We start from the raw sequence: 13,575 nt of genomic DNA, 5'->3' as shown, positions 1-13,575 counted from the left end.
ATATATATATATATATATATATATATATATATATATATATATATATATATGAATTAATGTTAGTCTGTATATATATATCATATATATGATATATATATATATAAATTAATGTTAGTCTGCCACATTGTCATGGATAATAACAAAGAACATGAGTCTCTTAAGGAATAGGTGAAGCACAATTTATTACCCACAGTAATAGCAGCAGCTAGAGTATCAGAATTTGCCCAAATCCTAGAGGTTGACACAGTAGGGCCAGGTGATGCCTGAACATGTTGTGTGTTCCTGAGCTTAGAAAACCCCAATATTTTATAATGGTTGCAAGAAAATGCTTCAATCTCTTCTCAGGAAGGAGGACTAATTTTTATTATTAACAGAAAGATCCTCTCCTCTGGAAGGAGATATTATCTCTATTTTGCAAAGTTGTTTGCTGTACAAAAATGCCTGAGAAGATAGTATGGAGTGAAGGCTGTTGGTGTCTCTACTTACAATACATGCATAACGGTGACACCTGAAGAGAATTGTTTCCTAACCAAATCCATGCCTTGCCTCCATACCATCTTTGCTTGGGGCAAAATTTCCCACCAATATGCCATTCCATCAGCCAATCTAATTAACCTGACCAAAGGGGCTGGAACCACATCTGCTTAATTAGTCTCATGTAGCACTGAATTAAGGCTACTACCAACAGGACTCCAAGCGACAGGAATCTTGCACTACTGACCTCAAAACCATCTCCCTCCTTGTCCAGGTTCCTGGCTCACAGTAGTTGCACAAATGCCACAAACCATCAGGATTTACCTCAAAAGGTCAACTGATGTTCTTTTTAGGTTTCTGTGTTCACCTTTCCACTTGGCACATGACGTTAATCTAGATTTGGTATTAGTGATTGCATAGACTCTACTTTGGTCTGAAAAGAGAAAGTTTGTCATCCATAACAATTCTGGCCAGTGAGCTGAATCTGAGTTGAATGCCTTTGAAAACCCAGGTGTGTCATTAATGACTTCATTTTAAGTAGGGGTAAATCTTGTAACATCTTTTCTTATAGAGTGAGTGCAGGGAAAACTGCCAACAGGGAGAATTGCCAGCAGGGTGTGCCTAAGTACTGAAACACTAATGCCTCTGGGAAGCTTCTCCAAGTAACCAAGGATAGTCTCCTTTTTAAAACAGATATCACACATGATCTGTGGTTGTGTTTATTTAAACAGTTGCAGGTCTCTCTTGACCACTCCTAGGAGACAACTCACCATGTTTCTGGGAGAGAAGGACGTTAATGCCCTGTTTCTATTCAACAGGTGCGGCCTTGGGGATGCACCAGGCACCCCAAGAAAGACCAGGGTTGTTGATAAGTGTTGGGGCCCTCAGAAGAACCTACATCAGTGGGGGATATGGAAGTAAATGACAGTATTTTCAATGTGGCCTTCTGGCTAGTTTGCTGATTCCTAGTTAAGTTTGAATAATCGAAGTTTATCCTTGGTTTTGGAAAGACTGCCTGTGTTGTGTCCAGTCCTGTTGTGGGCCAGCCATGGGCTGTGTGTGTGAACTATGAGCATTTGAGCACATGGGAGGACTGGTCTGATGTTGTGGGCTCTTTGGGCTGTGCAACACACGTGTGCACTTTCCTCTTGCTCTGCCTGCATTCCCACACAGCACCTGGGATGGGTGTGGCTTTCTAAGATACCAATCAATCTACTGACCACAAGACATCACGAAGCTAGACTCAACCCTCTGAAACCTGACCCTTTGCCTTATTTGAAAAGAACATTCCATTGAACCTTCCTCTGTGTCCCGCTCTATAAAAATAAAGAATCCAGGTGCAAGCGCTCTCTTTCCAATGGACCTCTAAGGTTGAGAGCCATCACTGGGCCCTCAGAAGAAGGTACTTCCTGTGTCTGTGTGTAATTATTTCGTGACAATCCAAATTCACCTGGAGTGATCCTGAATGATTTAGTTGTGTGTTGCAGCACAGTTCAACACATTCTGTTTGTCCATGCTGCTAGCTAAATAGTATTTGTGAAGTGGTGACTGAGAAAGTGAAGAAGACATCTAAAGGTGACAGCAGGAGTTTTCTGTTGGAAGGACAGGAGCAGGGCCATCCTTTCTGTTTCCAGTAGACTTCTTGGTAAGGTTAAGGGGGGATGTCTATAGTCAGTTACAGGTAAGATGATTGAAACAATTTGGGAAAGTGGCATGGAGGCATTTTCCTTTTAGAGGAAGTTTCCAGGTGACTATGAAGAACAACGTATCATTTACGTTCCTCCCTTTTCTGTTATCTCAGTGTCTAAGATTTTCCCTCTTCAGGTGCCAGGTTGCTGCTGTCCTTCCATGTCTAGAAAAACACTGTGTCCATAACTTCACCTCTTTCCAGTCATCCCCACTTCACACTAATTCCTTTTGTCCAGAAGGTCAGGTGCAAGAGGAACAGCACATCTTAATAAAGCCCACAGAGATCCCTTGTGTCCGTCACTTGAGCTGGCACAGGTTACTGTGGGTGAACTCAGTGAGCAGAGTACTCAGCCAAGTGTTCATTAATTATCCTTGTGATCTAGAACCATGTCAGTCTATCAGGTTAAGCTGCCACCCAGAGGGTGTGCCACCCTAGCTGGCCAGTGATGTCATTAAGGAAATGAGTGAGATCTCATGTCTAAGAATGCTCAGGACAGAATCACGGATTTTGAAAATACTTCTGGATAATACTTCACCTCCTTCATCCAGAAAACCCCAGGTAGCAGCGGAGAGATGATCTCTCCCTAGGGAGGGCTCTTCTCAGTAATGAAAGTTTATTAAGTTGTGTGGACTGGGAGATGGTGAGGGAGACAGAGTCAGAACAATTTTTTAATTAATTATTTTGAGGTCATGTTAGATGCATATGTAGTTGTAGAAATAAAACAAAGACATCTCATGAGTCAATTACCCAGTTTTCCCTAATGTTAACATTATAGTATAGTACCCCAACAACATCCCATGGATATAGCCAAACCATAGAACATTTCTATCACCACAAAATTTCCTGATGTTTCCCTTTGGTGGACCCACATAATTCCTTCCCACCCAACTCCTCCTAGCCCCTGGCAGACACTTATAATCTGTTCTCCGTCTCATAATGTTGTCATTCTATGATATTACATAAAGAAAATTGTGAAGTATGTATGGAAAGCATCCTTACTTTTAAGTTAAATATAATATTAGCTGTAGATATTTTGTAGGTGCTGTTTATCAACGTTTGGAAGTTCTCTATTCTCATTTTTCTGAGCATTTTTTATGGTGATTTATTTTGTCAGCTGCTTGTTTTACATTAATTGAAGCATTCCAGTGATATTTCTCTTTAGGCTGTTACTATCATGGATTGCATTAATTATGTTCTGAATAGGAATAATCCTTGCATCTCTGGAAACAATGCCATTTAGTTATCATGGATAATTTTATATATTGCTGAATTCTCTTTGTTATTGTTTTGTTTGCATCTCTTCTTAATATTTATTTTTTAGTTGTAGTTGGATACAATATCGTTAATTAATTAATTAATTAATTAATGTTTTTATGTGGTGCGGAGGATCGAACCCAGAGCCTTAGCCGTGCAAGGCGAGCACTCCATTGCTGAGCCACAACCTCAGACCCAGGACTTTGCATCTTTACCTTGTTATAGACTGGTAAGAGTTAAAGATACAATTCCAGTTGGCTTTTTTGGGTGTGGGAGTGAGTGAAGCCATGGTTTTGACTATGGAGTTTGGTTGGAGTGGTTATTGTATAAAAAAAAATATTTATTTATTTATTTGGTCTTACTAGGCTGCCCTTTATGTGGTACCTGGCTATAGAAAGAGCAGGTTATATTAGAGCTGTGTGTGTGTGTGTGTGTGTGTGTGTGTCCTTGGCATTTCTGACTTACTTACTGGTTGTGGTAGTCAGCTTTTTGTCACTATGATAAAATACTGAAGATATTAAACAACTCATAAAGAGACATTTCTGTCTCCAATGACCCTCTTCTTTGCAAAATGTGCAGTGGTTGGCTTCCTGTTCTCTAGGGTCCTCTGGATCCCCCTGATCAGGAGGTCATGAGACTCACCAGAGTTGTAGGGTTCTTAGAGAGGTCCCATTGTTCCCTGGGTCCTACCTGAGTCAAAAATATTGGCTGCTTTTTCTTTGGCCTTTTTTTAATTCCTTGACTTTGGTTTTTAAGTTTTGATTTTAAACATTCAGCATCAGTTTCATCAGTCTTAAAGTGGGAGAAATGGGTTATAACATCAATGTCTATAATTTTACAGTTACCCATTCCATTTAATTGGGGTCAATAATAGTACTGGAAGTCTGCATTATAGCCTGTTTGTCCCGTAGGTGATGATTTATTTTCTTAAATCAGTTCAGGTTGTTTTGTTAGAAATAGTACTTCTGCAAAACACTAACAGGCAATAGTTATAAAAGTTTTACAAGGAATAAAAAATGAACACTAAAGTATCTTTTGTATCTATTTAGCCTCTACAAAGACCTGTGTATTTATCAGCTCAATTACATACAAGTTTTACTTAAAAAAAGACTCTTACAAACATAAGTACTATTCACAATTTACCCAAACCTTTACTTAAAGTTTTGTATTTGTCCCATTTTGAGATCATAGTAATCTTTACAACAACAACAAAAAATCTGTCTTTTTGAATGCTACTTTATATAAGCTTAGTTCTAGTCTATTTTGGAGCCATCCTAACATGGAAAAGGATGAGAGGCAGAGCCTTAAGGTGAGGCTGGCCTCATGACAAATCTTAAAGTGTTTTATATCTGAATCTGATCTTTGCCTCTTTTTAAAAAATGTATAATTTCACAAAATGTCATCTGTTGTTTCCTGAGTGTATCTGAATATCAGTTAACATAATACAATATTACTCTAAAACTTGAATCAAATATAAATACTAAGAGAGTTTTTAACTTCCTTTTTGTGGAAAAAGTGGCAAATTGTTTTCATGTTCCATACTGTCAACCTTTGAACAAATCAGGCTCTCCTTATTACCTTCTAAAAATTCATTTAAATTCCCATCACAGTAAAAAGAGTAACACAAAATTTATATATAACTTATTGACAGCAGGTTACCTTTATTCAGTTACAGAGCATTAAATGACATAAATAAACACCAAGTCAAATTTGTTATTTCTAAATAAATTTGAAGAAGACTATTGCTACAATTTTTGTTTGGAGAACACCAACTTGGTAAAGTGCTCTCTTAAGCTTTACATTTTAAAAAGTCTGTATGTTTAAAGAACATTAGTATACCAATACATCTAAGACATCTGTGTCACAATTATACATATGTCCTTATGTTAATGAAATTTAACTTTAAAGTAAAATATAGAATCCATAGTGTATGGTAACAATAATCACAGGTCTACATGGATTAGCAGTACTAATAAAAATCAAAGGGTAGCCTTGAATCTCTTATACATTTAGGAAACAGTGTTAATGACCAAAAATAGATTTGATTAGAGTGAACGGGTATAAGAAGAGTTCTTCAAATAACAGGTCACCCTTCTATGTCAGATACAATGTATAAAAGAGAACACTTACTGGTTACTTTGCTGGTAAGCCTACATAAACTCTCATTTTACAAACTTTACATAACAGATAAGACTCAGACAAACATAGTTCTCAGATGTATACATCTCTTTAGTCACATGTATTTAGGGTGTCAATTATATTGTAATAACTTAAAATAACAGTTATTTATTTAACCAGTTATGAAGTAATTATTTAATAGACTTTAAAACAGTTACAAACCTTAATTCCTTTAAGACTTCGTTGCCCTCAGTAATAAAACCTCACAGAAAAAAGAAAATTATCTTGATAGATAAGAGCAGATCAATGTTTTAGACTTTGCTTCATAATCGGTACATTAACATTTGAATAACTTTGTGCTAATTATAACCAATTTAATCATATACACAAACTTTTTGAGACTTACCTTCCACAAATCTTCTGCAACTTACTTAGACATTCTGCAACTTGTTTAAATCCTTAGTTTTGTCCTTTCTTTCATTTTGGATTTTAGCACAGGAATATTACTTTATTATACAAAATACTTTCTCATACAGAAACATTTCTTTTACATGCTAATTTTCTGTACTAAAACATAACTTCCTTATTTCTCTTTTCTGGCTTCAGACTCTTTTTTTTTTTTTTTTTTTTTTGGTGTGTGTGTGTGTGTGCGGGGAGGGGGACCAGGGATTGAACTCAGGGGCACTCAACCACGGAGCCACATCCCCAGTCCTATTTTGCATTTTATTTAGAGACAGGGTCTCACTGAGTTACTAAGTACCTCACTGTTGCTGAGGCTGGCTTTGAACTTGTGATCCTGCTGCCTTAGCCTCCAGAGCCACTGGGATTATAGACATGTACCACGGCACCTGGCTAAACTCTTTTTTAGATTCATATTCTGAAACAATCCTTGAATGTTATCTGTGCATTTAATTTACACAACAAATTTTATCCCAGGCAATCAGGCATATACAAAAACTGTGCTTTAATCTTTTTTCTCCCAGGTTCCATTCAAGGATTTGGAGCACAGGATATTTTTGAGCCTAATCTACCTTCTTCTTCTTCTTCTTCTTCTTCTTCTTCTTCGAGAGAGAGAGAGAGAGAGAGAGAATATTTTTAATATTTATTTATTTTTTTTAGTTTTCGGCAGACAAAACATCTTTGTTTGTGTGTGGTGCTGAGGATCGAACCCAGGCCGCATGCATGCCAGTTGAGCGCGCTACTGCTTGAGCCACATCCCCAGCCCATAATCTATCTTCTTTATCATTATCATAATACTATCAACTTTAAGTGAGTTCCCCAATGTCAATTTTATCCAGAGTCTCCTTTGGGGTATTTCCTTACACTAGGCATTGATATTCAATGGGGTGGGGGGCTATCCATCCTTTGCTTTAGGTATTCTTGAAGATCCTTTTGTAGAGTTTGCCAACAAACACAGATTGGCTTTAGTTTCTGGTTTCTCCATTTTGGGGTGCAGTTGTTTATCCTGTCAGTATCTCCATGTATTTGGTTTGATGGAATACTGTTATAGAAAGAATTTATGTATCCCAGTAATGGATATCTCCTAGTCAAATAGGATATTCTGTCAGATCTTAAAAGGTGAGACCATTCTTGTCACCAGGTGATGAACTAACAGTTCTGGAATCTACTTCCACACTTTTGTGGCCAGAAGCCTCCACCTCCATGAGTAAAAGGGGCTGAAGGGTAGAAGAGAGGCCAGGTCCTCTTTGTCCATTTTTCTATAGCCCAGACAATTTTCCTGGGATTTTCTTTCCCCAGGCCAGGGCTAGTGTTCCTGACCCACAGTGAGATGATCTGTAGCTGCTTGAGGCCAGGATGAGAAACAGTGTTGGGACTGCCAACACTAGGTTGAAAGTATTTAAACTTTTTAAAAACCCTTTCTTCTATTCTGCTATCCTTGCATACCAAAGACAGTGCCTTTTTGAATCCTCAATTTAGTTTCTGACTGTTCAGACTCTTATCATGCATTTGCATAAATGCCTGTACATACAGAATCTCTTCCATATACTTTACTTCTGACAGACCAACTCTAACTGCAAAGACCAGATTGTGTTACAGTAAAACATCTTTTTCTTAGGCTTATACCTATAGGTGGCCTATTCTGCCAAGATCTTTCCCAAGGGACTACCTACAGGATCAATGCAGCATGCCTTACATCTTAAATGGTCAGTAAGAAATACAAACAAGAGATAGATAACCAGAGAAGATCCACAAAACTGTGGCTGACAGATTGAAACCTTTCAATAGGCAGACCTGCACATACAGAATTTCTTCCACTTTACCTCTGACAGACCAACTCCAACTGCAAGATTGTATAATAATTCAGAAGGCCATACAAAGGCCAGATCATAATAGTAAAACATCATCTTTCCTTAGACAGGGTTATATCTATATAACCCTGTCTATAGGAAGCCCTTTAAGCCAAGATCTTTCCTAAGAGCCTAACACAGCATTGCCCATGTCTTATAGGGCCAATTACAGAAACAAAAAAGAAGCAGAGACAGACAACCAGAGGAAATTCCTGAACTGAAAGCCAACAAATAGGAACCTAGAACAGACTATAAGGGTGTAAAAATCCCTAGGTTGTCAAATCCTGCTTAACCATACCTCTGTGTAGCAGCACAGATGTCCCCACAAAAAAGGACCAGATGTTCCCACAAAGAAGAACCAGATATGTGGAATAAAGGGTTTTGGTGTGCACAACAGAGAACTTACTAGACGGCAAGGGTGTTGCAACTTTACAGCAGTCAGTTTCCTTCTTCTCAAAGTGAACCAGGATGAAGGAGCTGGTACCTTTTCGGGAGAGAAGGTGGGAATTCCCCAGAGCAAAAAGAGCTTCAACATCTGCTGGGAAAGTTCCTTAGCCCCTCCCTTTACTCACAGGAATAGCTCTTCCAGTTTGACACAAGGCAAACTCACCCATCTCCTAATTCTCCAGCAGTTGGCTCTCACAAGTTTGCCAGCCATTTGCATCCTCAGCATTGAAGTGGGATGGTCTGGCATGTCAGACTTGCCCAAGAAAACCAGAGCTGGGACTGCTCTCAGATCTCATCTTGGTTACAAATTTGATATTAAAAACTTGGTCCTTGTCCCTGATGCCAATCCAATAACAAGGACACAATTTTGAGAAAAAGGATAAAAATATTTTGCTTTGCTAATAAAGGAGAAATACAGGAGACTTCTGCCTCAGAGGCTGTGATTCTCCCAATATCTCTTTTAAGCCCATACTCCTAATTACCTAACTTCCTTCCACGAGGCACCACCTCTTAAAGGTTCCACCACATCTTATTAGTGCAAGAGGCTGGGGACCAAACCATCAACATCAATGGGACTTTGGGGTCCATTTCAAAACAAAACTACAGTGCTGGCATCTTTACATTCAAGTTTGGGATGATGAAATATAAATAAACCCAAGAACTTGCCATTATGCTGTTTCTTGGATTCAAAATTTTCCAACTGGTCTACCTTCTTCCACAACTTCTCAGAGTCTTCTTACATTGGTGTGTGTGTGTGTGTGTGTGTGTGTGTGTGTGGGTGTGGGTGTATCTCCAAGATTTTTAGTTGTGCATAACAGGAGAAATGGAGTAACTATATTTACTCATCTTCCTGCAAGCTGAATGAATCTGTATCTAGCAGATATTTGAGGGGGATATTCTAATACTCAATAATATCAGATGCCTATTGATGATAATAAGTATGGAAGCTTGATCAATAACTGGACTATCAGGCTATTATTGAGTAGCTTCTATGATAAAAAGGTGCACCATTGTCAGATAATAAATGATTCACAAAGCTGAGCACAGGATAGAAATTACTTCTAAGGAAGGACTTTGATCAAAGGCTGGTCCTTTGTGGGTTTGCCTGATTGTCACAGGACAATGCTTGGAATCCACTTCCATAGTGTGAGCCCACCCACCCTCCGATTTTGAGGAGGTGGGGGAGTGGTAGCTTGTAGAGTTATGATAACATTTTAATCAGTTTCATTGAAGCTGAAGTGTCTGAGTACTTAATCATGGAAGACTTAAGGTGGCCTTCCCATGATCTCTACCTCCTGGTTTTTAGGAGGAGCCTGAGAGCAGACTCTTGGAACCAGGGCAGCTGACATCCAGAAAGAAGGTAGGTATTTAGCCCTATATCTGCAAAGAAATAAATCCTGTCCACAATCAGATTGAACTTAGAAGCAGATTCTTCCCCAGAAAATCCTGCAGATGAGATTTCCTTTCAGCTGACACTTTGATTACAGCTTTGTGAGACCCTGAACAGAGGATCCAGTTAAGCCATGCCTGGACTTCTGACCTTTAGAAATTGTGCAATTATATATATATATATATATATATATATATATATATATATGTGTGTGTGTGTGTGTGTGTGTGTGTGTGTGTGTTTCAAAGTACTGTTTGTGGTGATCTCTTATATAGCAATAGATGATTAATATACCCAACAAGACATTATCTTTGTAGTGAAAGTTTTTGACATCAGAAGGTGGAGATGTTGTCAACAAATTCTGAACCCCACCCTGATGACAAGTGGCAGATGAGTTTATTATGTTCCCAGAGCAAAGTAATGTAAACATCCTGGAGACATCTGAGGCATGCTGGTATAGGCTCTGGGTTTTGATTTCTTCATCCGAAAATGAGAAGATAATATTTACTTAATAAGAGGGATGTAAGAATTAAATAGGGCATGCAAGTAAAAGCTATTTAACACACGGCCCAGCACCTACAAAAGTGTGTAGCCCAGCGAGGTGGCTCTTGCCTTACTACATCAATGAGGTCACTTTCTGTTAACTTCCACAAACTATTAAGGAAAGGGATTTGCCATTATTTCTCTCCCCTTACCCCCAGTATTCCTTCAACCATTTCCCTAAAATTGAAGCATTCATTCTCTGGTGTAGTCCTTTCAAAACTGTCACTGAACAAAGCAAGATTTCTCATTTTCCCCCATCTACTATAACTCAACAAAAGAAAGAGAGAAAGAGAGAGAGAGAAATCGAGAAAGAAAGAAAGAAAGAAAAGAAAAGAAACCCAACCAAATCTCTTAAACCACTCCTGCACCCACCCCTGGGCTTCACTAAAGAAACAACCAAATTTCTATTTAATAAGCATTTCAATGAAGGATTCCTTGATCCTCATCAAAAGAATACTACCCTCCAAGAGTAACTTCTCAAACCCTCCCATTCGCTGTTTAGAGAAAGCAGGGAGAGTGAAGCCCCGAGGCGTGGCCTCAGCGCCTCGTAGGCTTTTGGGCAGTCCGGATCTGCGTCCAGTAACCGGGGCCTTGGCCAGCGCAGGGCGGGCCTTTTTCATCTTCCAAACCCAGAGTTTAAACAAACCAGCCTAACTGCCTGAAAGGATGAGTATGAGAGGGGTTAGGGCAGGGGCAAGCTCTGGGTGTCTAGCTACCTTGTCTCGGCCCCTCCCGAGTCGCCAATGCTGCCGCCGCTGCTGCCGCCGCTGCTGCCGCCGAATGCCACATCAGCGACCGCGAGGCATTTCCAGGTTCCTCTGAAGGATGCAGCGAGCTGGGGCGGCGGGCTGGGGCGGCCCCAGGCCAGCGGGAGTGGCGGGCCTCTCCGCCAATCGGCGGCAAGTGAGGAGCCGCGGCCACCAATGAGCGGAGGCTTTGCCAGCCGCGGCAGCCCAGGCTGGTGCCCCTTCGGGGAACCAGATGAAGCACATCTGTACAGCTGTGCTGAGAGGCTGTGCGGCCCCAGTGCGAGCCGGACGTCAGCTAGGCACGTTCCCCACGTCCTCTCCTACTAGCCACTTATTATTTATTCATTTCCCTTAAGAAGCAGCCGGGGCCCTGAGCTTAAAACTTTTTCTCCCCCCTAATGCGAGACCAGGCCAGATCCCATCCAACACATAGTTTAATTTTCATGGGTCTCTGGGATCAAAAGAACAGAAACAGCAACATCAAAAGCCCAGCCGCTATCTGATTTTAAACTGGCAAAGTGGAAAAAATAAGTGTTGAGTAAACAGACCAAGCTGGGTAAGTTTTGAATATGTGCTGGTTATCATATTTCTCCTTCTGTGATCTCTGTCCTGTCTTTATGCTGTTTTCACCAGCCCTCTCTTCATTAAGGAGAGAAAAATATCGCTTGCTGGCACAAACTGCACAGTCGTTCACCTTACTTCCCTTCTTCTTCTTTTTTTATTTTTGCAAACATTAAAGTTTTTTTGCTTTGCTCTTTGTGATTTTTGGGGTATGCTATTATAAAATTTCCTGGGAGCAAATATTAGGCATTTTGTTGTAAGCCTTTCCAAAGTTTTTGAATGTACTGATATATTAATTTTTCTATTTTATTTCTGTGTACATTGGTAAAGGCGAAATTTTTAAATCTATCCTACACTCCCTGTTTTAATGGAAGATTAAGAAAATTATCTGGCTCATTTGGAATTAATGTAGCTTTTGTTTCCATTAATGTATGTAATATTGTTTAGAACCTGAATCATATAGGCAATTGCTGAATCTTTCATTGAAATTTAAATGTACTTGTAATTCAAATGTGTCTTTTCTATGATCGTCTACCCATGTTGCAACACCCAGATTCCTTTATGATTGTTAAAAACAAACAAAACCCAAATATGTGACAAGTGACTTTGTGTGGTGTCTATAACCTTATAATTGTATGATCAACCTCTAATTCTATCTTAAAATATTCAGAATGATTATTATAGGTGCATACTTACAGATAGTTCTGGCTTAATTTTAGGATTTAGATATTGTGTGATGGAAAATGTTGAGCTAGGTGAGCCACCCAAGGCCCATTCCATCTGAAACCTCTGAAATTTTCTCTGTTTGTGGAAATGTTTTGAATTTGAGACTTTTGTCACATGCTGTTTACTCTCATGGGTGTTCCAGCCAGAACTGACTTTGATTTCCAGCTCAGATAGAAGTAGATGAGAATTTGGTGTAATTTTTTTTTAAGTTACAGAGTGTTTTTATTCAGAAAAGTAACATTTACCAGAGGGTTTAACAGTGAAGTGGTGTTCAGACACTGGGGTTAGAAGAAGACACATTGTTGCAGAGGAAACTGGTCTGGTTAATTCACAATTCCATAATGTGATCTTGGACAAATTATTCAGCCCATCTATGCCTCAGTTTCTTTCTGTAATATGCTAATAATAACACCTATGGCAGGGTGTTGTCTAGAGCATTGAGTGAGTTAATTTATGTTGACACGTAGATTAGACTGGCACTTTGGCAAGGATTTGCTAGTGTGCTAGTTCTTCATGGCCTTCCTTCCCAGTTTCCCCAGCCGTCATTTCTGACCTCTGCATTAGAAATTAGTATTTACCTAGTGCCCACCACTTGCAAGCCAGGTACTGGGTGAGGCTGTAAAGGGAGGTCTTGATTGAGGAGTGGGGTAGAATTGATTAAGCGTTTTAGATCTAGAAGGATCTGGGAGTGTGGGGAATAAAAAACTATCTTATGGAAGGATGGCTTCATGGAAGGATTGGCAGTTATAGGTATTTCTGAACAACTTCTCTCTGAGGTCCAGTCTCTACTGTTTGCCCAGCATTCCCTCCTTATCTACTGCGTGGCTTCTGTGACCTCTATTTAGGACCTGAAGTATGGGCAGCAGGGCTGGGAAGTGAGTCAGGGCCCCATGTTTTGGACTTATTCTCTGGTGGCTGCCTTAAGCCCTGCTTAAGGGGGTATGGTGCTCTGGGCCATTACTCAGGCTGCTTTTTAACAGGCCACTCCCTAAATTCTTGCTCTTGCCCATCTTGCTGATGGAATCATTATAAGTATTCACATTCATACCTATAACTTTATAATTTATAGTTACTGAAATAGATAAGACTTATAATGTACACCTAAATGGTAGGTTTGGAGTGCTCTTGTCTTTTCTTCCTTGAAGGCATGGGCGGTGTCAGGAAGATATGTCCTGGTGCTGCTGCTGACCACCTGCCTGACCTCAGGCAAGACATTAAGCCATATGACCCTTTGTGCCACCATCCATGAAATGTTCACTAAGGTTCCTTTTCTCTTGGATGACCATCTCTTCTTCTACCCCCCCCCCCCCCCCC

The 13,575-nt window shown here is 39.8% G+C and overlaps 1 protein-coding gene and 1 long non-coding RNA gene across 2 annotated transcripts in view; one reads left to right on the top strand and one right to left on the bottom strand.

Moving 5' to 3' along the window:
* Positions 1-6,253: 6,253 nt before the first annotated feature.
* LOC125616903 lies at positions 6,254-11,068 on the bottom strand. Its single transcript, XR_007347682.1, has 3 exons — positions 10,942-11,068; positions 8,252-8,329; positions 6,254-6,597 (listed from the first exon to the last, which is right to left on the bottom strand). It is a non-coding gene; the product is annotated as an uncharacterized LOC125616903 (long non-coding RNA).
* The window catches only part of LOC107136361 (transmembrane protein 45A), a 67,820-nt gene continuing 65,069 nt past the window's right edge, over positions 10,825-13,575 (top strand). The window contains exon 1 of the mRNA XM_048803446.1: positions 10,825-11,530. The gene's annotated coding sequence lies outside the window, so the exon portion shown is untranslated. The remainder of the gene's footprint in view (positions 11,531-13,575) is intronic.

Source organism: Marmota marmota, unplaced genomic scaffold, assembly GCF_001458135.2.
Source record: "Marmota marmota marmota unplaced genomic scaffold, marMar, whole genome shotgun sequence".
In the NCBI taxonomy this organism is placed as follows: domain Eukaryota; kingdom Metazoa; phylum Chordata; class Mammalia; order Rodentia; family Sciuridae; genus Marmota; species Marmota marmota.
This window is presented reverse-complemented; position numbering and strand designations above follow the sequence as displayed.